The sequence below is a fragment of the Numida meleagris genome, chromosome 14, assembly GCF_002078875.1.
Source record: "Numida meleagris isolate 19003 breed g44 Domestic line chromosome 14, NumMel1.0, whole genome shotgun sequence".
Taxonomy (NCBI): domain Eukaryota; kingdom Metazoa; phylum Chordata; class Aves; order Galliformes; family Numididae; genus Numida; species Numida meleagris.
In genome coordinates, this window is record NC_034422.1 from 5,361,293 (window position 1) to 5,385,992 (window position 24,700).

Below are 24,700 nucleotides of genomic sequence, written 5' to 3' on the forward strand. Positions count from 1 at the left end.
GCTCTCAGCATACTGAGCTGGGGAAGGGGATGATGGTAAATATTACCACCTTGTTTCCAAAAGCTGTAGGGTTAGATCTCTCACTGCAGCATCTGAAGCATTACTGGAAATATTCAGAACTGTTACAACAACATCTCTGGTGTTGTTTTTCTCTTCCAAAAGTCTTTCCCTTCCTGCTATTTCCGGGTAGAGATTGCTAATTAGCAGAGCTCCAGGTGAATCAAGCAGCAGCAGCGAGCAGAGAGATGCTCCCCTTCCCTTCAGATGGCAGTGGTAGTTCTCAGAGTGCACTGGCAGCGCTGCTGCATTTTTCATTATGCTTGTGCATTTCCAAATTGTAAATGCTTCTTCCAGTTATGAAGTTTGTTCTGATTGCAGGTAGAGGCTTCAGTGTTCTGAAATTTGGGTCAACGACTCGAAGCATATGGCATTAAAATTCCCAGTGCTAGGTCTCTTTACAGCGACAATGCTCCAGATTAAACCCAAGTGCTACAACTCCTGAGGAGATGGCTGCGTATGGCTTCCTTTCCAGCAGAGCACTCTGGAGATGGAGATACAGACTGTAATTGTAGAGCTACTTGGATAATCGGATACCTAGTATTTCCTGTTTGTTTTACATTTCAGTAGTTTGAGCCAGCTCTTTATTCAGGGATCTAAATTAAATGAAGTTGTTTACAGCTGTAAGCTTGGAGATGGTTCAGTCAGTCAATGTGACGTGGAAAGAACCACTTGGTGAGCGTAGAGACACTAACAAATCATCTGCTCCTGCCCGGACATGGTTTTGTGGGGCTGTTCTTCCTGCTGGGCTCACCAGACTTCAGCACATTCTATTCAAAACAGCATCTATAGCATAAAACCATACGTTTATATATTTTTGCAGGATTTTGTGTTGATGCCTAACTAGTGCTGTTCCCTGGTTATCTGGTTTAAGGTCTTCACCGGAAGGCACCCAGAGTTGCTGCAGCGGCATGGTGAGCTTGGCATTCCCTGGGCGGGTTTGAGGACAGGTGTACCTCTGGTGGGGGCTCTCAGGGGGCTTTTTTCCCTTTCCACTGGGCTTTATTGATCAGAGAATGCAGTGCAAGCCAGACTTGAATGCTGAGCTCAAGTGGTGGGAAGCTGTTGCCAGCCCTTTACTAGCAAACCTTCTCACTTTGTAAAATCCTCAAGAAAGCTCGAGGCTGTTTCAGGCGTTAGTGATACCCAACCCACGTGGTGCCCCTGCAGTGCTGTGCCCAGCTCCCCTTCCTGCTGCTCTGCCCAGGCTGTGTCTGGCCCTGCTGTGGCCCCCTCCCTTGTAGGGCTCCCTGCGAAGCTTCAGCCCAGATGCACGCGCGTGGCAGCAGATGCTGGTCCAACCATTTGTCTTCAGGCATTTGGGGCAAACGCCAACAGAAAATGGCACAGAGGACGAAAAGTAAATTGGCCTTCTAAAATCCTTTCAGCTTTAAGTATTACAGATATAATTAGAAACAGAGGCAAGGATTATTATCCTATAAGTGCCTTTCTAGTCTGTTCTGCTTTTGTAACCTTTCTTTTCTTCATCTGTCATTCTGTCTTGCTGCATTGTTTCTCCCTGCAGCCTGGCGTCTCCACTACCGTGTCCCATCGCTGCCTTCACGCTTAGCACTGTCTCTGTTTGCTTTTCCCTTTGCTTACGTCAAAGCTGTCGTCTTTTGGCTCTGCACTGGTGTTCCTGGGAAGCCACCATCATTCAAACAGATAGGGAGCTCTTATTGCTGCAGGACAATGAAAAGGTGCTCTCTGCAAGTGCTCCTTCCCAGGCTACACAGCTTCCCCCTCTGCTGCTAGGTAAATTAAATTCCTTTAAAAAAGGAACAAGTGCCTTGGAGGTGGGGGGTTGGTGCATGATGTGAATTGCTCCCTGCAGGTGCTGATGCGCAAAGCAGAGTGGATTCCTTGGGCTGGGGATCTGGGCTCAGCTCTGCACTGCAGTGGGGGCTGCAGTCATCACTCCATCATAACAGACCATGGTTTGCCTAGGGGTTGTCCTTCTGTCACTGTCTTTAGGTCCTCTTACACGCAACAGAACCATCCTGCAGTGGGACTTTGGAGTTCATGGAGGGGAGTGCAGTGGTGTTCTTGGAGCTGCCTTTGCCTCTACTCTGTCCTTTGCTCTGTGCAGGCAACATCCCGAGTCCTGAAGCTTGGTTTACTCTGCAGTGCTGTTTGTCAGAGCCATCTAGTTTAGGACAGAGGTATTATTTCCTTCATCACTGCCCAGATTGGCAATTACTCTGATCAGGAGGGTGCAGTTCTCAGCCAGCAGTCCCCATCTTCTGGAGGGGCTGCATCTCCCACCCTGCTGGGAGAGGGGAATGAAAGGGCTGGGGGGGAACCAAAGTGGAGAAATAAAAATGGAAGGACGCTAATAGCTGTGTGGATCCCCCAGGTGGGCAGGGGTTGTGCAGCTTTTCTCCCCAGAGGTTGTTCCCGCAGGCAGGACTGAGCAGGAGTTGGTGCTGTGGTGTCTTTGTGTGAGCAACTTGTGGTTGAATACTGAGGGTTCTCAGCAGCTCCGGGCCTGGTGCACGAAGCCCGTTGGCTTGGGTACCCTGAAAGCAAAGCCAACTGCTTTCAGAACAAACAAACCCCCTACAACGCTCGCTCGTTATTTCCCAGATACAGCTGAGATGTTCAGCCTTGCCCCAAGGGAAATCGATGGTGTGTTTGGACTCCCTGTTGCTTTCCGTGTATGTGAGTGTGTTTATTTTATTTAAAGAGTTGGTACATAATCAGTCTTAAAATTAACCGACTGCCTGTTGACTCGTCACCCTGTGAATGAAAACACATTGCTCGTAATTTGTTTGACATTATTCTGTCCCGTTGTCAGGCTTCTAATTACTTCTAGAACATAACCCAGATGTCTGTCTGTCTCTTTCTGTCTCTTTCATCATCATTATTATTATTTATCTCTTTTATTGTAAAACATGGAAGGAAATATTTCATGGAAGTGATAGAAGTTTGCTCCTCCGCCTACTCAAGAAATTAGGAGGTGGCTGTGGGTTTAACTCTATAAAGCTGGGCTGCTTTTGAAGGGCGTCCATTTGGGCATCCGGAAACCTCGTCCCCTGTGACTCTGGGTCTGACCCTCTGTGCTTTAGGGATGTTGGAGTGTGTCTATCTGCATTAAAATGCTTCTCTAGCTACTGCTTTCAGAAAACGATCGCATTCCCCACCTTATTTATTTTTAAAGAAGAGATAAATTGCTTGTGCTTTTAGAAGATTAAAATATTAATGTATTTAAATATAATAGAAGATGGGCGAGGCAGAAGGGGTTGCCCTTTCAGAATGTGCACAGATGAGTAATCTCTGATTGAATCCGTTTGATAAGCACACAGTGCTCCTTGCCAACATAAGCTTTTGATAATTAGCAGTGGGAAAACTCAGGTTGCTCAATGTGAGGTTTTATTGCTCAAAACCTGTCCCATAACTTAAATTTTCCTAGAGCCACAAGCTTCTAAGCACTGGAAGCATGGTTTTCCAGTGGCACACTGGGGTGCCAATGAAGTTGGGGCTGTTTTCTGGAGGCATTAAGCCACTCAGACATCACAAGGCTGCTACATTCTTAGTGGGACTCCAGAACGCTTTGCAGTGATCCCACCTAGAAAGCCATGCTGGCCAAGGAACGAGCTCTGTTCCCTGTGTGATGGGTCTCTTTTGGCTGATCTAAATTTGCAAGGTGAGGGGGGTGTGTGGAAACTGTTTTTAGCTATAAGAAATGTCCCTGCTGACTTCTTGTTTTTGTGTTGTTGATTGCCAGCTTTCTTAGCTTCTATTTGTGAAAGATTACTATTATATTTAAATGCTGTTTCCTTTAGAGAAAACACTCTGATCTGGATGGGTGCAGTGGGGGACAGATTTTTCTATTCTGCAGAAGTTCGCTCAAACAGAGTTCATGGTAGGGGAGAAGACAAAAGCTTGGGAAGGACTCAGCGAGTCGCCTTAGGAAAGAAAAACTCCAAAGCAACAATGAAAGAACTAAAACATGTGTTCAGTACAAGCTGTACTTGTGAGACTGGGTATAGAGACTGCAAATTACTATGCGGTCCCTACCATTAAATGCAAATACATCCCTCGTTTTCCCCTGCATCCTGATCCAAGGGGATTTTAATGAAGGGTGAATGGAGTGAAGAAGTCCCTTACAACACTTGTGCTCCAGCTTGAAGCATGCTGCCTTTTGTATTGCCTCCGAGCTGCGTTGGCACAGCAGGGCCTTCTGATCTCCTGGCTGAGCCCTGGGCTTCTCTGAGCACAGAATAGCACTGCAAGGGGACCCTCTGCCAGGACTGGAGCCAGCCCTGGCTTCTCATGGTGGAAGATCTGCTTGCCTGGAGGGCTGGAAGCAATGGGCTGATACGCTGCTGGGGTTTGCATGCAGCATTCACAGTGAAAATTGTAGTTGGGAGGGGGACTGCGGGGAAGGATGTTGTCACTTGAAGTTCCCCTCCAGTCCCTTCCCGCTTTTGTTGGAAGGAAGACAGGCATCTGTGTCTCTGGGCCCCCGGTCCAGGATGGCTGCCTCCTCAGCCCAGGGTCTGCCAGCCCCAGCTACCCTTGGCCTTTACAGGAGCTGACAAGCAGGAGTTAATTGATGACTCACCAGCACAACCGTGTCAGAAACGCTAGCTTCATTTTGCTGCTCCTGCATGTTCTTCAACCTGCAACTACTTGATGTGGTTTTTAGCCTGAAGAGAGGTTATTGTGTCCACATAAAACAAGGGTTGAAAATTAAGAGTGTGCACTTTTGGAAGAAAAGTGCCAGCAATGCAGAACAATGTGCCAGGTGGATCGGTTTGCTTTGTGGGGGGTTGCAGAAGCTGTGCTGAGGCTGCTTTCAGTCTGGGCCGGCGGTGAATGGTGTTTCTCTGAAGGTGGGGGGGGTTCTGGTTTTGGCACAAAACCCATCTGTGCTCCCTACCTGGTTACAGGGGAAAAATCTCAACAGAAGGAGGAAAAGAATGCTAGTTTGTAACTGAACTAACGAGGTAAGGAATTAAGAAGATAGAACAGTAAATTTCTTGAGCAGCCTGTGTATGTATTATTTATTGTGTTCCGTGAAGAGAAGCCCCATTGGCTTACTGAGGGAGCACCAACTGAAGGCCCAAGTTCCCCACCTGCAGCCAGGGAACCGCTCTGCGCGTCCACTGCACGCCCCATGGGCCCTCATCTGTGTTTGCTTTGTTCTCGGCAATCTGCCTCCTGCGCCAATACAAGAAGTATCTAACCTCTCTAGACTGAGTGTGGTTTTATTTGGTTTTGCTTTTAGTTTGACTTTCCCACCCCTGTTAGCCTTGCTCTGTCGTTCCACTAGGGTATTGCTTAGGAGGTATTCAGCGTATCTCCCCTACCCCGGTCCTTCCCCACTGTGACAAGAGTTTGATCTATTTAGGTAAGAATTGTACCTTTGCAACTGCAGCCTTCTGGAGAACAAAATCAAACACCAAAGCCAAAGAAATCCTCCAAACCATAAAAATCCCAGCCAGCAAGGCTTTGAAGAAATGTCGATTCCATTTTAATACGTAGAACACGTGCTCAGGCTTTCTCTCTGTACCTGCTATCTAATTTCCCTTCTCTCAATAGCTCTGACTAATGCTGAGATCTTTCTCTGTTTGAGCTCTGCCGTTTATGAATACAGCAAGTCTTATCTGAAGCCTTGTGAATGCTTACAAGTACGAGGCGCGTTCAGACGAACAATGTGCATAAATAGCAAATAGTTGAAGGACCGGGCCCTCGGAATAACAATCAAGAAGAGCTGCCCCTGTCGAATGCTTGATGAAGAGAATGTCTTCTCTGCTTGTCAGCTCTTCGGTTGCTGGCCCAGGCTGGGGTGATTCTGCAGGATGCCACGCAGAGCTGAGCTCAGCCAGGTGCTCTGAGTGATCTCCCAGAACCTGCTGCTCTTTCAGGGCTGGAGAGGCCCTTTCAATGGGGTCATCCTTAGAAACGTAGCTGAGGGTACCTACAATAGAATGGTGATTTGTTTGCTTCTTTGCAGCAGGCTGATCCTTCTGTAGGTGGGCACACCAAGGGTTGCTCCTGAAGTTTTGAAGGCCTGGCTGTGTCTTTGACACAATTCTCTCTAATGCCCTTCCTCCTGTTACTGCAGCCCCCCTGTACGTGTTTGCTCTGCCAGCTGTCAGCACTGCTCTTCACGTTCCTCTGTATCCCTGAGCTGTAAGGGGAAGGCAGGAGAGCTTGTTAACCCGTGCGGTGCTCCTCTGGAACCATTGGATGCGTGAGCCGAGCTGCACCTGCATAGTGCAGACATCTCTAAGCACTTCCCGGTCCTTCAACTGAAAGGTCACCAGAGTACAATGTTGTTGCTTATTTAATTACTGTTAGCAGACAGTGTGTTTAGGGCAGCATTTTAAGTGGCAGTGGCGTAAGGGATTTGGTAAACTCATTTCTTATGTCCTGCTTGTAACAATTCCTGGGTTGCTCTGGCCCTACTTGGGGAAAATAACCTAGTTAGACCATCTTGAAAGAAAGGCTAGGGGGAGCTTGCTGAGGCCAGGCCCTTTCCAAATAGGTGCTGATAATGCTGAAGCTCTCCTTCTGGTGTCTGCAACTTTTGTTAGCTTAAAAGATTTGATGCACTGGTTTCAGTGCGGAATAAGCACTAAAGTGCCCTTAACTGCGTTTCCAGGAGGCAGCTAACGCACATGTGCGTTATCTCTGTAACATTTCAGTGATGATAAGGCATCTGTAGCTCTTTCCGTGACATAGTTTAGTAAATCCAGCAGCAGCCCTTTGTCTCTACCATTCCTGCCTGCCTGCCTTGCAGAGTTCTGCAGAGCTGCTTTTTTTTCTGACTTTGCTGCAGAAAGTGGTGTGTAATGAGCACAGTAAATTGTGGTGATTTCTGTATTAAACACAAGTTCTTGCACTGTGGCCTTGTTGGACTCTGGCTCCTCAGTATGAGTGTTCCTTGGTCATCCCACCTGCTTCCCATCGAGGACACAGACCAAAACCTGTCACTTCTTTGTTTTAATGGAAACTGTTAATTTTCTGCTTTCACACCCCATGGACATTGTGTAGGTAAACTCTACCTTGCCCAGGTAGAGGAGAAACTTACTCCTGATGTGCCCTGGGAGCACAGTGTTGGGCCAGAGCAGCAGCTCCGCTTGGACTGTCAGTGACATTATCATCCACGTGGTCGTGCTGCAATGAAGATATTTGTCTCTACGTGATATTTCTGGTACTGTCATGAACCAGTACAGCTTCATTAGTACTGCTGACCTTTTCCCTGCCCGAGGGGCCATCCACCTCTAGCGGTTCTAGAGGATCGAGAGAAGTGTATTCTGATACCTGTTGTGAAAGTGGCCCCTTTTCCCCTTGCTGTAAACTGTTGTTTTTGTGATGTTTTCCAAATGGCAACCTTAAGTATGTAAAGATGCATCTGTTTCTGTGAACACAGCTGCTGCTCTTGACCCATCTGCCAGAAATTCTGCTCTTCAGACAGCTTGCTTCCTCCCAATGTGTCTCCCTATTCCATTGGAAACAAACATTTGAATATAGCTTTGCTTAATGCAAAAGAACAGCTAACCCTCCAGAACATGAGAGAGTCTGCGGATGGGCTGAATCTGCTGTCAAATGGGAATTTTAGGTTGGACAGCTGTACAAAGTATCTGTCACCGTGGAAAATCTCTTGTTCCACTGCATGTAAATGCCTTAAACAAGTGTGACTGGGCAGTGCCAGACCTGGTTAGCGTAGGATGAAGCTGCTGGAAGCTCTGTGCTCCCTGCTCGAGCAGTACCTGTGTCCATGCTTCATCTTTAGTTTGAGATGAGCATTGCCCTGGCACAAGGACTTTCTCAGCAGCACAACTGGCAATTGGTAAAGGAGGGCAACCAGCAAATCATATCACTGCCTAAAAGAAATGGAGGGGGAAGAAAGCAAAATACACACATGCAACCCACAAAGCATGAACTTGAGGGCAGACTGTTTTTAAGACACATGCAACCCACAAAGCATGAACTTGAGGGCAGACTGTTTTTAAGACACTTGGCTTTTTAAGAGACTTGGCTTCTGCTCAAAGGGGCACCGCTGAATTGCAGAGGATCATGCAGTCAGCCCACATCGAGCTCTTCTTACTGCCGAGGACGTGCTCATGAGAAGTGCTCTTCCATTAGAGCCCATCTCTCTCCTCTCTGGGACTCACTTTGCATTGCTGGGGAAGCACCTGATGCTGCAGCAGCATCTCCCTGAGCTCGTGGAGTGGCCAGAGCGGGGCGAGCAGCAGCTGCCATGCCTGCTGCCTGCAGTGTGGTGATGTACGTGCCCTGCCCAGAAAATAGCTGTGCCTTTTTATTGTAATCGTGTTTGTGCATTCAGACCAATTTGGATGGTTACAAAGGTTCAAAAAAAATCCCAGAGATGGTAATAAGCTAATTTGGTAACTGTTTGTGGCTTTTGTTGTTCCTCTTTGTTGTGAGGACAGAGCTGGTTTACAATGAGTGCTGCATGAAAATTATATTATTAGTAATTACTGGTAATTTCTTGTCTGGAAGCTTCAGGTTTGTGGGAGCGCTTAGATTCGTTTGCTTCCATATTCCTTCTGGCTTTGCTGTGATATCTGGGCACAGGGTGCCTTGGGGCACTTCAGCAGTTCCCCTTTCTCCGTGGCAGCTTACCTGCATGGCACAGGGGCAGCTCCCTGTCCTTCTGCCCCACGTACATCACCGTACCCTGCAGCACAGGGCTCACGGATGCCAGGAATGGGGGTGGAAGGGCAGGAGCTGCCCGTGCTCATGTTTTCACCTCCCTGGAATAAATTGTCATTTTGATTTTATTTTTTTCAGCTACAGTGTGATAATGTAATGGTTTCTGTCAGCTGGCAAAGAGGAGGATTAGTCACAGAGGCTTGCTTCCTTCTAGAGAAGCTGGCAGAAAGGTAAAAAGAAAAAAGCATGCTGTTAAACAGAAATCCCTGGAAAAAGCCATTCTGAAAAAGCCATCTGTTCAAGGAGAAGTGCAGTACTGCTGTATTTAATATGCACGGAGACCATCGCCTATTTTGTCTCAAAACCCTATTTTGGTTGTAAATAAGGGATACTTCTGATTTTTGATTCATGTAGGGAAACATGAAGGGGAGGTAATCTTACCTGGCATAGTGAAGGAAATGGAAATGAATGGAACTATGGCTTTCTTGCGAAGTTTAAAGTTAAGTTTTTCCCAGTATCAAATACTGAGCTCTTTCGTCAAACAACGTCTTTAGATTAGAAGCATCTTTGCTATCCATTCAGTCTGAGAGTAATAGGAGTGAACTCCAAACCGAACCTGGGGACGTGGGCTTTAACCATTCCAGCATCCTGATTACCCCTTCCCATTGCCTGTCTCCTTCCCTCTCACCTGCCCAGCCTGCCTGGAGCTCTCGGGCCGAGCAGAGCTGGTGCTCCAGAATCTGCCTGGGAATGAGCAGTAAGCGTGCCCTGCTGGGCTGTGCGTGGCGAGGCAGCTCCTGCAGATGTTCCAGGCTTGTGTGAAGTGAGCAGCCAGAAAAAGCAGAGCCTTTTTTCTGTTTGCTTGGTCTTGTTTTTTGGCACGTCACGTGGCGCTGAATAGAGTCGTAGTAAGTTTATCTGAATTTCAGGCCTGTTTGTTTTTAAGGTGGAATTGTAATCGCCAGAAGTTTGTGATAAATGTTGGATTTCCTCCCGGCGTGGGATGTGGAAGGGCTGGGGGCCTCGTGGCAGCATCCCCTCAAGCCTTCTTGCTCAAGAGGATGAGTAAAGCTGAAGGACACGCGGCTTGTTCCCTGAGCAGCAGGCTTGTGGTCCAGGTTGGGTTTATATTTGTAGCTTTTGTTTTGAATGTTGTTTTTATTGGCTAAAGCCATGCTTACGCTCTTCTTGTGCTCTGTGAACGCAGCTGCTGTGCCCTTCAGTGCCTCTGTGCTCGGGGAGGGAGGAATGCATGCTATTTGTGCGGGGGAAGTGCCTTGCTGATTTCTGGGGTGCAAACTCCGGGATATGCAAAACCTCTAAGTGCCAAATATCTGCAGAGTGCCGCTAACCTTTCTTCTTGCCCACCTAAGTCATAGGAGGTTTGTTCTGATTTGTGACGTAATAATTTCTCAGTGATTACCTCTTGTAAAGGCTGCATTTTTTATTTTGTTTTCTTTACGAGTTGATTTCTCCCCTCTCACCACCCCCCCCTTGCAAGCGATATTTAACAGCACATGGAAAATGTGACTGACCCTTAAAGGTCACGCTGTAGTTTACCATTCTGCTTTTATTCTCCCACTTGTCAGCGAACACAACATATTTGCTGTCTCCTGGCCAGAGCTGCTTTTTCATGTATACCTATTTTTTTTCGTGTGTGAATTTAAAATAGAATTTCTGTAAAATATGGTGGCAGCAAAGCTGTTCTCAAAGGTAATTTGCTGTATTTTATAGCTTCTGCTGAGCTTTTTTTAGCTTCTTGCTGCTGATGATATCGATTGGAGCGTGGAGTTTTTATGCAGCTGAAAGGAAAGGTAGTGCCATTACACAGATCTTTTTTTTAAAGGCTCTCTTGCAGTAATAAACATACACAGGCAGCAGTTACCAGAACTCATTATTAAATAGCTGTAAAACCGCTAACAAGACAAACCATTTAATGTATTGACTTGTTAGCGTCCAGCTCTGCTTCTGATGGACTGGTAGCTGGACTATACCTTTAGGAACTAATTCCAGAAAACAGATATCCATCGGGCTGAGAGATTTTTCAGCTCCCAAAAAGCAGCCGTGTTTTTTTCCTGAGCAGAAAGTCCCGTGCTGTTATCTATGAGAGATGCTCGCGGCGAAGCTTTGGCTTACCAAAGGGAAAATCAGGGGCGATCGGCTTGGAGCATCGCAACCATAATAGGAGAGCGCGATGCACGCATCGCATTCCTGCTCCCGTTTGATGACCGCCGCCACTTGCAGGCTTGGGAAGGCGAGCAGGGAGAGCGGCGTGGGAGCAGCACGCGATGCGAGTGCACACGTGCCTGGAGCAGCGATGCTCGGCGGAGGTGAGCTGACGGAACCGCTCCCTGCGCGCTGCTGGCCGCCTCGTGTTGCTTTGTGGTAAGCCAGCTTGCTTTCGCTGCACGGAGAGGGGGTTTGTCATGAGGATTGCTGCGTGGTCCCAGTGATGATGCTGCTAAAATCTTGTTCTTTGAGCTAATAAGACCAAACCAAGCGTCTCTGACCTTCTGAGAAATATTCCTGTCCGGATTTGTTTTCAAACCTCACGGAATTTGGCTTAGCTTTGATTCCTGGCTTTTCTAGGAAGGTTGCGTGGCATGCAGTCAGTTGAGTTCAGCACCAGGCAAGCAGTGGCTGCCATCCCTCTGTCTGGAGGGTTTGGAGATGCAGCAGGCACCTCCAGAGTGATTCCCTTTGGAGCAAGCAGCCTCCTTTGTGCCTGTTTGCATCGCTCTCGATAGGGCCGGCTTGCTACTGTCACGCACTGGAATGTGACTGGTTTTCCAGAGCAAGAGCAGAGCACGTTGAATTATTTAACAGCCCTTGCACTCTTGACTGATTTTCTTTTTTTTACTTTTTTTTTTTTTCCCTTGATGTCACTTAACATTTCTCTGGAGCAGGCAAGTGTGTAATGGAACATACTTAAGCTCTTTTTTGCTGGGAGTGTCTTATTAGTTTACAGCTGAAAATGCATCCCCCTACCGTGAGGTGGTTTTTGGTTTTTGGTCTCCTACTCTGAGCAGGGAGGTTGCTGGACCAAAGGAATGAATTGCTTCTCTTGCATATTCCAGTATTTATTTGTTTAATTAATTCTGGAAGGCTCTATGCGACCTAAGAACATCCCAGTAGGCAGCAGGGAATGGTGCTTGTATCAACAAGTTAACGAGTTGTCCTCTGAGATGTCCCCAGAGGTAAGTGTGCTTATTCCCATCACACAACCTTAGGGACTGAAACCTGGAGAAAATTAGTGGCATACTAACAAAGCACAGCATTACTCTTAATAGCCACCCCACCCTTCATTAGGGCTGTGTGTGGCACATGGGTCTCAAGGTTTTGTTGGCATGGGGCTGGACATGCACAGTTACGTCTGAGTGCCGGCCTGCTGAGGAGCCAGGGAGGATCCTTCACACGTGTGTTATTTCCCTCCAGAGTGACTTACTTCACCAAGTGTTTCTTCTCTTGTCAGCTTTTTTAGGCTTTTCTCTTTCCTGCTGTGGTTTCTATGGAAATGTCATGGGTTTGGGTGGTGTGTTGTAACCCTCATGACTGCAGCACAGTCACTCTGTATTGCTTAGCTTGTGCTAAATTTGTGCTTGAATCATGTTTTGGGAAAGAGGCAGAGGGTGTTTGACATTCGGAATGCCTAAAGGTACAGGCACCGGGGTGCCAGCTCCAGAAACTGCAACCCAAACCAGATGCCTCATCTGCGGGAGTTGAGAAGCTGAAGCCAAAAAGTGACCAAAGCCAACGCTGCTGGGCAGGTTTGGGGATGGTCACTGTGGTCACCATGCATGGTGCAGGCTGAGAGCAGTGCCAGGGCCGGGGCGGTTGGTTTGGGGGTGGAAGAGGAGAGGAAACTGGGGTGCTTCCTCCAGGAAGGGCATTTCTACTGTGGGGAGGGTTTGTCTCTGCCATCTTTTGCAGAACTGGTTGATGCTGAAACATCAGAGGGGGCCGGGGCAGTGTTTCTTTCTCTCTACCCAGAGCTGATTGCATTGTAAAATAAAAACTGATGGCATTTCTTTCGGCCTTCCTTAGCTCGAGTCAAAGCTGCATCAAACCACTTTGCTTTGGGTGTGGTGCAGCACAGCCTTCCCTGGGGCGTTCCTGTACCCACATGCTCTCTGAAGGCATCACAGGAGGTGTGGATAGGACAGGAGGTATTAATTACCACGTTGTTTTAATGAGCAGTAAATGTGACGGGCTAACCCAGCACTGCCAGCGGGGCTGAAGGAATTTGCCTCAAATCCCAGAGGAGCTCAGCGCTGGGAAGCGCTCAGGAGGCTGATGCTGCTCAGATGTTTGGAAAATCTTGGAGCTGATTGCCAGGAAGAGGAATAGGAGGAAATTGCTTCCTTCTCCTCCAGATACAGTCAGTTTATGACTGTTTGGCTAATCTTGTTACCGCAGCTTGCCTGGCATGATGGACAGCGTAGCTGTGGTCTGGGTTTTGGGGCCCTTTTGTGCTGAAGGATGACATGACATTATTTTGAAAGCGTAAAAATTCTTGCAGTAACAAGCCATTTGAAGAGGAAAATGTAGCTTTCTCTGCTTCTCCTTGTGTCAGGCCTTGCAAATTCAGGCATTGCTCTGTAACGCAGCGTGGTTACAATCTTGTCAACATGAAACTGGAAAATATTTTCAACTCAAAATAAACTCCACAAGAATAGTTTCCATGTTATCTCCTATTCAGAGGAAAGCTACTGCACTTCAGTCCTAAATAAAGATTCTGGCCAACTTCAGCGCTTTGAGAAGCAGCACTGGTTGTCTTAAAGGTGACCACTGGCTTAATGAGTCTGCCTGTAAGCAGTGATCTTAATGCAAACCTTTGACTGTTGTTGCTGTTGTGAGCAGAATGGTGCTGGGGGCCCAGACAATGCTCAGCCCTGGGTGGAAGCACGTGGCTTTGGGGACGGCTTGCCCATTTTCTAAGCCTGCCAGTGTCCTTTTTACCTCTTCAGCCTTGCTGGAAAAAGAAAAATTAACCTATGTCTGAGGAGGCAGGGATTGACCACAAAGTAATCACCTGTATGAGCTGTTGGCGTCCTTGGAAGCCTGCATTGCGCTGCTCTCAGATCCACACCAGGAAAGATGTATCGTGGAGCTGATGATCCATTGGCAATGGCAATCACACAGTGGCAATTTGTCTTTTTTATTTTTACTTTTTTCTTGATCTTCCTCTAAGATTTTTTCATCCCATGATGCTTGGTGCTCTGCTTGCACCTGGGAGCGTTACAGAGCTGCCTCTTGGGAGCAGTTGACTTCCAGAACATGAAAACTTCTTAGCGCTGTGCTAGGGAGTGATGGAAGACGACAAACATGAGTAAATCACACAGATGAAGCCATAAGTCGTCAGTCCAAAATGAGCTTAGCTTGTCTCATTTGCATGACTTAAAACTAGAAGCATCTATTGCGCACCTGAGCAGCAAAGACAATCTTTCAGAAACTGGTGTGTACTTAGGGGAAAAAAAAATAGTTAGCAGGGTGTCACTGAAAGTATGGATTGCTTGTGCTGCCATTGCTTATGCTCTGCTTTTCTTTCTTGTAATTAGCAAGACTGGTATTTTTAGGTTAGCTTTGCAGCTTGTCTATTTTCTGCCAAGCTGGCTAAGAATGTTGCTCTCACGTGACACAAGAAATATTCTCTTGGAAACCGATGCCGTATATATCCTGAACTTCCCCTTCTGCTGATGCCCGGATTTGTTCTGTAGAATTGCAACAGCAGGAGCTGGGGGAAAGGTGTCCCTTTTATTGAAGCCTGTGCATATGGCTGTTATGGGCTTAAACACAGCTGAGTAGCGTTTGCAGATAAAACTGGTAGACAGGAATGTTTTTGTTTTCTTTAGCTTTTGAGTAGTATTAGCCTTAGCTGTAACCTCTTTCAGTTTGTTATCTTTCAGAGGGACTTCCTGGAGCTCTGATCCTGCAGTGAAATCCACGCAGATGAATTCTTTCTGTTCTGAGGTCTTAGGTCACAGCGATGAGACCAGACGCAGTGCTTGGTTATACTTAGTTTAGAGTTGCCCTGGCAGGAGCTGTTCTCTGCTGATGCGTTTCCTGTCTCTGTTTGTGGGACATCTAGGTACAGATTTCTTTCAGGGTGCTGAGTGTATGGTGCTGATGCCCTGCTTGAGCTCTGAGCAGTGGGAGTTATCCCACAGTGCAGGGTCTGGAGCCTCAGTGCAGGCTGAATGCTGCTTAAAAATGACTACCCAGAATGTGTCTGCCTGTGTGTTACATATGTGAAGACCATCCTTAATCTGAAAATTCAAGTTAATGGGAAGTGAACCTTCTGGTTCAGGCTGTGAGGTGTTAATGGGTAGTCCTTGGATGGAACAGGCAGCGTTTGCGTTCTCTTCTGGGTGAACTAGAGCTTATGGACAAGCCTTTGCCTTGTGCATTGTGTAGGTAGACCCAAGGGTTTCCCACCTGGTTCCTGCTCCAGCTGATTGTATGTGTTGCTGCAGCTGGTACTGCTGGGGACATGGCATCAAAGTGCCATCCAGAGCTCATAAAAAACAAATGCAGAGTTTGTGTTATTGATTTCAGGACTTTGCTGTCATTCAGGATTTTAGCTTACTAACAAAATAAAAGCAGATCTGTGGCAATGCAGAAATTGAACTTCTGAGCTAATGAAGCTGTATTGTGTCTGACAAACGGGCAGCTAAGCTGCTAGAAAAAGGGGAGGGTGACTTCTAATGAGAAAGTTTTTAGATACTGAATAGTCATTAAATTGCTATATTAGTAAAATGGACAATCCTCTCTCGCTCGTTTCCTTTTAGTTTTCTATTAATTGAGAATGTATACTTTTCATGTATACTTTTAAAAATTAATTACCATTTTGGAAAACGCTTCTTTGTCTGTAACAACTTGATCCAGATTAAATTGGGGTTATGTCATGCCTGCTTCCTTTATGTACTTTGCTGCAATTTATGGACTCTGTTGATAACACCAACTTCGTATACAAGAGCCTCAGACTTCTAAGAACGAATCTAATGAGCTGACGTTTTTGTCATAGCCTGTTGAGCTGGCAACGAATAGAAATGTGATGAGAAAATGATCTGGTGCCTGGAGTGAGAGCTTGGATATGGTTATCAGTTCAGCTACTGATGTCTGGTTGTGGCGTGTGCTTTGGTCTAGACTACCCAAACGTAACTGTCCCGCGGACATTTGCACTGCCCATTAATTGTAGATCAGCTGTACAATAATCATCCTCTCTTCTCTTTCCTCCTTTCTTTGTGCCATGCTGTGACCAAAGCTGAAATCTTCAAGCCCTTTGGCTCCTCCACCCCGGTCCCATCATGTTCGCAGTGAGTGAGGAAGGTGAGCAGGAGAGGAAGGCGAGCAGCATCTCCTCCTGCAGGTTGGCAAGGCTGATGCTGCCCGTTAGGGACCAGCACGTGTGCAGTCTAAGGAAGTCCAGATCCCGAATCAGGTCACTGTTTACAAAGCAGATTTATGTCAGATATAAATACAACTATAATGCCCTTTAATGAAGGGCATGTGTGGCTCTCGCAAAGGCTGCGTGGCACTCCTGCTATCTGACAGCTGACACACAGAGCTGCAGTAGGGAGGTTGGAGCAATTCTCAGGGCGTAGAACAATAGCCAGAGCGGGCTGAGAATTGTATGGCTGAGGCAGGAGCTGAGACAGCCTGAGGAGTGTACCTGCCCCAGTGGGGCCATGTGGGGTTCTCACTGCTTTAAGGATCAAGGAGCTACGTGACCGTGGTCAAAGCCTTCAGGGCTGACCCTGAAATCTGAACTGATGGGATTTGACACCTTCTGCTCTGTGCTTTGCCTCCTCAGCTGTTGCTGGGTAGGAGCAATGTTTCCCTCCCATGCTACTTCTAATGAAAAGGAAAATTTAGTGCAATTGCTCTTTGTGGGCTTTGTTTTTTTCTGGACTTGCTTTTGTAATGCTTTCTTATAAAGAACACTTCAAAAAAGGACATTCCAGACACAATTAGGATGTTTGATGGGGAAATGGAGGAAAAAAACACATCCTTTGAGCTGGTCTTCAGGTCAGGAAACAGATTTTCAGCCTTGGTCCTCGTTAAGTAGCTTTCCTTTGTCCCCTGGTGCAGAATGACAACTTGTAGGGCACCATGATTGACTTGCGAGGTTTGATTTTTGGCTGGAGAAGACAACTGAAATCAAATTTAATGTAAGGAGTATAACCAAGCAGAATCCCACATACATCCTCGAGGAGCATGAGAAATCTGCCCTTGGGAAGACTGCTTGTAGTGTTGTACTGAAACCACAGCATGTGGTCTAGGGCGGTTGAACGCTTTGTTACATCCAGAAATTCTCATTAGGAAATAGCATTGTTTCCTTCAGAGAAGTCTGAGTAAAGTCAGACCTTGGGTTTTTGAAACTCTGGGGAGCCGGACAGGCTGCAATGAGGAGTTCGTCAGCTAAACAGGCCAGAATAAAAGCCTGAAGCAGGAGACGGGAGCTGCTTCAGAGTTTGTTCTGTGATTCCCAGGATGGTAATGCCCCTGTGGGGTTCAGAGCGCAGCTTAATTACATCTGATAACATTATTTGCGCAAGTCTCGGTGAGGATGCTGCTTTAAGTGAGGGTCTGACCTCCTTTTGTTCCCAGCTTTTTTCCTTGTCATTTGTAGCACACAGGAGATGTGCGTTTGGTTGTGGCCATGCTCGTCCCAAGGCTGTGAATCCACGCACTGTGCCAGGCTGCATCCAGGTGCCTTTGTCAAGTTGGTGGGTTGTGCTTCTGAGCTAGAGACTTCAAAAAGAAAAGCTCCTGAAGCTTCCAGGTGCTCCTCTGCAGCCTGGGCATGCCTGTGTGCTCCCGAGATGGGGTCTGCAGAGAAACCCTGGATACACAGAGGAATCAATGAGCTGTGCTAATTTCCAAGATTCGTTTTCTTTTTGCAGGGTTACTGGTAGCTCTGAAGGCAGTTGGTAATAAGAAAAAAATTTCTTTTGATTTTGTAGCTGACAGCTGGCTTTATTCTTGAGATGCTGGTGGGAGATGCATGGGGATTGCTTTATTCTTGCACAGTTATGCCAGATATCAGCAAAACTTGATTTATTTGAGCTTCCTGACTCCCTCCTCTATTTAAATGAGAAAAAAAAAAAGTTCTTACAGCAAAAAGTTGAACCCAGAAACTGAATTGACGCTGTCACTTATTCTTTCTTGCATGTTGGGCCAGATCACACCTCTCTGTACCTCAGTTTCCCCAGCAAATGAGGGGTAATGATTCTTGCCCTAGCTCCCAAGGCCAGGGCAGAACTTCAGAGCATCTCCCAAGCACTGTGGATGGCTGCAAGGAGCACAGCTGGGCACCAGGCGCTGCTGCTGCTTGGGGTTGGAGCTGCCACTTCCCTCTGCATGCACTCACTCGGGTTGGGTGACTTGGTTGAACGGCTTTGTTTCCTCTTCTTTCTCGCCAGAACTTATCTTACTAGCTGCATTCATCTGCGCAGCAGTGCTCGCTGTCCTGGGCTCGCAATGAATCCCTCACTTTTCTCCCCTTTTCCCATTTCCTTCTGCTTCGCAGGAGGAACCCGATGGGCAGCTCAGCCCATGGATCCTGACAAGCTGTGGGTGCTCACGTGCCTTCCACAGTGCATTTCCTTTGCCTGTTAGATGACGTTTTATTTCACAAGTCAGCAAAAATGTTGGGAGTCGTAATTGAATTTGACGTTGAGAAATCCAAACAAATGCAAAGCTATGGAGCTGTCCCTGAGTTTAATCTGGAGAAGAGTTTATAAGTATTCTGTAGAAACACACTGTACTTTGTGCTCAGGAAAGCTTGTACAGGAGTTAAATATACAAAGGTGCAGCTGGCTTCCCTCCTGGGAGCAACAGTGTCACTCTGCAGTGCAATCAGCCCCCTCTGGTCCAATTCTGTCTCAGCACCTGCGTGCTCTGTAATGAGCGTTGCTGCAGGTGTCCTCCGCCTGAGGCTCCTGACTGTGTCTGTGCTGCTGGGATCAGAAGGTGGATGGCTGCAGTGGTGGAGAAGCTTTGGGGCAGGTGGGTGGTGGGGTCGGGGAAGGGATTGAGGAGGTGACTAGAAAAGCAAAACCTTGCAGGTGAAAGTGGGAGTGAGGTTTGTGTTTTTTAAACTAGCATTTCCAGTGCTTCGCAGGTATCTGTTGTGCGTGGGTTGTTTCTAAATTTCATCTCTACGGTTTGCTTGCATTTACGGTATAGATATTTGACTTCTCTTTTCCTTTCCCAATACTATATGGCAGTGCATCCTACATTTCTGTCTTTAGTCTTTCCAGCAAAGAACCTCTCCAGTTTGCCTCCAGCATCGTGTCTATTAAAGTGTCCACTTCTATTTCTCTGCCATGAAAACTTGGTTATTCCCCCCCCCCCCCCCAAAAAAAAAAAGTGTGTGTGGGGGGCACTAGTAGTGTTCATTTTTTTTCACCTCGGTGCTGCAAGTGCAGAGGAATAGGAGGGGAGATAGAGGACTTTGCCTTGCCTTGTGGCCTCTTGTCTCCTCGGGGGTCTCCAGGACGATTGCCCCTGGCCTGGGACAGCCATCACCAGCGCTGCAGGCAATGTGCTGGCAGCCAGCAGCTTCAGCAGTGAGTCACCGCGCTGTGACAGGGAGAGCTAGCATCAGGAATTGTTCTTTGCTGTTATGCATGCTCTGCAGGGAAACTTGCCTGGATGTGTATCGCTCCTAAGGTGCATAATGGAAAATAATTCTTAGTGTTGCAGTTAGCAGTCAAGGCTTGGACCTTGTAGTGACCAGCGTTGTGTAGTCCTTGAGAAAAGCTGCTCTCCTTTAGGGCTTTAATACCACTTCAGCCTCAGTTCTGCGAATGTGTGCTCTCTGCTGGGAAGGCAGAGATCGGCCTCCTCCCGGCAGAACTTTCTCCTCCTTCCAGAAGGTCCCTAACTTCTCCCTGGAAGATATTGCCCTAGATCCAGGAAACACCTTCAGAGGCCCTGAGTTTGATGGAGCTGCAGGTGTGGTCCCAGAGCAGTGGATGGATTTGGGGCAGGGCGAAGGACCTGGCCCCACGATGGCCCCAAGCAACCAACATGAGTTCAGCGTAGTGCTGCGTATATTTGCTGTATATAGGCACCAGCGGAATGACTTTGCAGAATAGAAACTTTGCCTTTCAGCAAGCAATTGAGATGACCCAAACTGAGAGGAAACTTAAAGCAAGATCCAGGCCGATCTGGTGTGCGTGTGGGGGTTGCTGAAGAAATGCAGTGATTTGATATCCACACCAAAGGAGGAACTCCACCAATCTGGAAGTGCCCTGGAAAGCTGTGAGTTCTGTAGACATAGTTAGGGGCTGGGGTGCCATGCAGTGGTTAGTCCTGAGGACAATTAGCAGAAGTGGTAAGGTCTGGTGGTTTAAAAATGCTTCATCACTCTGCGTGTGAGATGCGGAATGGTGGAGGGAGAGAAATAGCACCAGCCCAAAATGTGCTGAATAATGAACTGAAAATGGTTATTGATTATCTGTGCACTTTCATTATCCTGCTGCAATGCGAGAGCAGCTAGCAATTCTTTTTTCTTTATTAACCAAAAAACTTTCAAAGGCACTTATTAAATATTTAGTGTAGTTATTTCCTAAGTCAAAACTCCAAAGAAATTAACGTAGCCAGAGAAATGTTGTTAATCTGTTGGTGTTATGGATGGAAGAAGCAATGGAGGTATTGAACGTTTACCTCTCTTCTGCAAAATGGCCTCTTACTTTCTATCTCAATTGCAGCATTATTCATCAACCTTCACTGCTGCGTTTGTCTTGCTTCCCATGCAAGAATTTCTGCTGTCATTACAAGGTTCCCCTGATGGAATAGGACTTTTCTCTATCCCTGTCTTGCCTTTGGGCAAGGCAAATCTCAGCCTAATGAAGCCGGTGTGAAATATTACGGTGCTATAACACTGACTTTGAGTCGTACAGTGTTCCTTCCCTCTATGACAGTCTTTTAAAACCAGCTATGAATGTTCGTTTCCTTTTCCACGTATATTTGCGTAAGTGAGGTAATAATATTTTATTTCCATCTAGACTGAAACTGCTGAAAAAGTGGAGTAGCAGCTGATGTCTCAGTTTATAGGGAGCTACTAAGAAAGCAGTCCAGAGTCTGTCCATTGCTGACTCAAATCCCAAAATAGGAAATACCCATCTTGTGTCACAAAAGCAGCTTCAGTAGATCTGCAGTGTTGGAGGACGGGATAAAAATTCAAGCTAACCTTGGGCAGTAGTTTGAAATGAGCTATAATTCAGTAAAGATGAGTGCTGAGACCCATGAATAAACTATAAAATGAGGAATGGGTGGCGTGGGTGCCATTGTGCGGGAGATGAGATGGAGCTGCAGTGGGGTCTGGTCTGAGTGGCCATGGATTGCCTTATGCCAGTGGCAAATGGCGTGTGGGGAGATGTGAGTGAGCCTTAGGGGAGGCACAAAGCTATCCTTTATCTTCAGGAGTGCTTTGGTGGTGGATCAGTGGGAGAAGGGGTGAAGAAACCAGGATTAAAAGAGGGCTGCTGAATGTGACCCTTGAAGAGAAAGATGGAAAAAGAAATGGACAAGGGAGAAAGGCAGATGATCTTGAATATGAAAAACGGGAATTGCAGAAGAATGGTTCACCTCTCCAAAGACTGGCACAAGAAGAGAGGCTTGAACTGTGGTGAGGATAACATAGGTTAGAGAGCAAAGGTCTTTTACATCTGCAAATAATATACAGACTGAGAGATTCTGTGGTTTTGCAGCTTGAATTATTCCCAAATTTGTTGGGCTTTTTTATTTTTTTATTTTTAAGTGAGAAATGGTCCTAGTTCCTGAGCTTCAGCTGTGGAACCATTTATTTTCTAAGGAAGTCTGGATGTGGTAGGTTTGTGGCTCAGCTCCAGGCACAGAGCTCCTGTACCACATCCTTGAAGCTTTCAAAACTTCCTACCCAGGAGATTTCGTATTTTTGCGCTTGGTGACTGGTAGGATTACAGAGTAGGAGCTCTCTTGGCTTCCTGCTCTTGTCAGTGTAATAAGAACAGAAGGGGGAGAGGGAAAATGGAGAATATTTGGTAGTATTAATGTAATTTCTAATACAACAGCTGATGGAGAGAGAAGTGGATGGAGAGGTGTCTTGAGTTGGACAGGTGGGGTTATCTCTTGACTCTGGTTCACTCTTTGTCTTTTTGCTGGTTAAATCCCTTTGCCTTGCTGCTGCCAGCACTCCTATGAGCAAGGTAAAAGGGTTGTGCCATAGGTGGTTACGTTGGGCTTTGATTGGCTTTTTGCTTCTTCCATCCAAGGGAAGCCTTGAGCAGCCAGCTGGGACAGCACCACGTGCACTGTTCACTTCCCTCATTCCTTTAGGAAGGGCGACTGTAGCGCCCGGAGGTACGCGGTGTAAGTGCAGTACTCTCAGAAATCAGGCATGTTTTGTGTTTAATTTTTTCTGTTTAACTTGACCATCATCTCCTCAGCCCATTGAGCAGGCAGACTTCTGCTTGGTGCTGGCCTTCAGCTAATGAATGTCCCCCTCATAAAAGTGAAATACTGCCCATCGCTGTGTGCCTGCAGCATTGCACAGATTTTCCTTTCCACTATTTTATCCCACCCCCAGCAATTTTCAAGCTGTTTTCAGCCAATATGCTGCAGTTACCACATGATGATTGCTTTTTTTGCTTCTGTGTGTGTATATATACACGTGTGCGTGTGTATATATATACATACAAATATAAAATATGATGCATCTCTTTATACTTGTATTTATGTATTTATGCATGTGCAGACTCTGCCTATTTGCAGCACGTACCTGAGCAGGGCTTATGTTTGAGTCTGTGCGAGGCCACCAGCTCTGTGGCCGCCCTGTTCAGAGCCCAGAGACTGCCCAGAAACTTATAACCTTTAATTTCTGCTGCGTTCTTTTTGATATTCAGCTTTATCCCCAGCATCAGCAAAAAGATTAGAGAGTGGTTTGTCTTTCCCTCCGCACTCATCGCTGAGTTCACTATGCGTATTAGTTCTTTTAATGACTCCTTTACTCGTTCATTACCACATAACCTCGAGGCATGGCACGACTTGAAGTGTTAATTTTCCAGCCCAAGTTCAGCTGTGGAACTTCACCTGGTCCCCTTGGAGTGAGAGGTGAGCACGGGCTGGCTGCCTCGCACCTCAGCATCACTTGGAGGGCAGAAGGGAGCTGAGATTGCTTCTCCCCAAATGTTGAAGGAATAACAGGAGTGGAAAGTGTGAAGGAACAGGACGATACTGTGGAATATTTAAGGAGAAAATGGGAGTGCGTAGATATGATGTGATGATTTCTTTTTTTCTCTTTCCCTCCCATTGCTTAAGGCGAGTATTTGGCTGCCCAGTGAACTATAACAAGATTTAATAGCTCCAGTGTAGTAGCTATATTGCATGTGGACTGATTCCATCCTTCTGTTGTAATAAACGTCTGCTTTACAATGAGCTCTTAAATTCTATAAGTGACGTCAAATTGTATCTAATAATGGAAAAAGGATTAAGTACTGCAAATGCGACTCGCTCGCTCCCTGCCTTCCTTTCCGAGCAGCGCTTTGTCCCTAGCCCTTTGCCCTCCTGTCTGCATTTGAGATATCTCTGTGAGCCTGCCCCGAGGTTTGCACAGGACAAAAGCTGTTTTCCAGGAATGTTGCGTTTTTCCTCCTCCTCATTTGATTTCATTTATCCCCCCTTCCCTTTTGTACTGCCTGCAGCCGGGGCTGTGGGTGCTCCCCAGCTCTGCGCTGCAGCTGAGCCCAGGGGTTGTGCCGTGGTTTGGGGATGTGCACAGATGTTTGCTCATATGCTGCCAGGTGTGCTCTAAGCTCAGCCCAGAAACTTGGATGTGTAAGCACTGCGTAAGGACTTCTGTTTAAAAAAAGATGTGACAGCTGAGATGGGTGATTAAGATGAATGATTACAAAGAACATTACTTACTGTCACCGTATCCTTTAATCAGTAATAGCGTGAACTTTGAAGGAACTTTAACTTTTAATTTATTTTTTTCAAGGCCTGATGAATTTTTAAATCTGCTTAGCTGTCAGTCAGCGGGTATGACTGGAGTACTAAAACTGAGCACAGCAGTTAATGAAAAACCATCTCATTCTGTCTCTTCAGTTTATCTATTGCACGTGTGCATGTGTGTGTGAGTGCGGTGGTGAGTGTAACGGCAAGTAATGGTAACCCCAAAATAGAAATGTTGGGTATTTTTCACCTTTAGGTGAAGAGGTGCCTAAAAGAGGGGTGATGCAATCAAAGTTAGCTAAGGGTCTGTGCAGCGGTGATACTCTGCATGGTTATGGCTGAGCGAGGCTGCTTCTGGGCCAGGAAGGAGGGTGCCACATTAATCAAGGTGCAGGCATTGAGGCTGCCTTGAAAAAATGCTGACTTAGGTCCTAGGAATCTGTTTGACGTTTCTGCTGCTTCTTCTAACAGCATCCATAAATCAGAGCGCAGCGTGGACGCAGTGTTTCCTGCCCTGGGCGGGCGCTGTGCTCTCCATCAGGGTGTTTGCAGGAGGAGAGGCTGCCCAGGTGGGATCAGTGCTGACATCTCTCAAATACCAATTTGTCCAAGGAGCCGTCTGCTTGGGGTGTTAAAGAGATGTAGAAAACCTAAAGGAAGCCTTTAGGAAGGTAGATGATATCGCCAGGTAATACCTTTGCTCTTCCTTTTGCCACTGCGTTTGGCTTCATCTTCTCAGTGTTAATTATCTTTCATTTCTCAGTGATATGAAAATATTCCAAGGAGCATTGTTCAGCTGCTGAGCTGCTGAGTGCAAGGCAGAGCCTGATGCTGCAGTCCTGGCGCTGCCTCTGCCATGGCTCTGCATGACCCTCTGTGGTGACTTTTTTTCCTCGGGGGAGTCTTTAAACTTTATCATAATGTAAAATGAGCCTCCTGTGTGAGGCTCTGTGCTTCTAGGGCTTTATTTCTTCCCTGTAGAACGTAGGAACCAGCAGCCCTGGCACGGCACATGTTGTGGCTGTGCAGAGGAGCCAGGAGTTTGCTTTAATACTCAGTTCCTGTACCC

General features: G+C 46.8%; 1 protein-coding gene across 17 annotated transcripts in view; it reads left to right on the forward strand.

Annotated features, from left to right (window-relative positions):
• PITPNM2 (phosphatidylinositol transfer protein membrane associated 2) overlaps positions 1–24,700 on the forward strand; it is a 117,043-nt gene that overhangs the window by 26,202 nt on the left and 66,141 nt on the right. For 3 of the 17 annotated variants that reach the window (XM_021412572.1, XM_021412573.1, XM_021412574.1), the window contains exon 3: positions 9,635–9,806. The exons of 12 other annotated variants lie outside the window; for them this stretch is intronic. The gene's annotated coding sequence lies outside the window, so the exon portion shown is untranslated. Of the gene's footprint in view, positions 1–1,792; positions 1,813–3,682; positions 3,704–9,634; positions 9,807–24,700 lie in introns of those variants that run through there. 2 more of the 17 variants (XM_021412580.1, XM_021412579.1) reach the window with 2 other exon arrangements.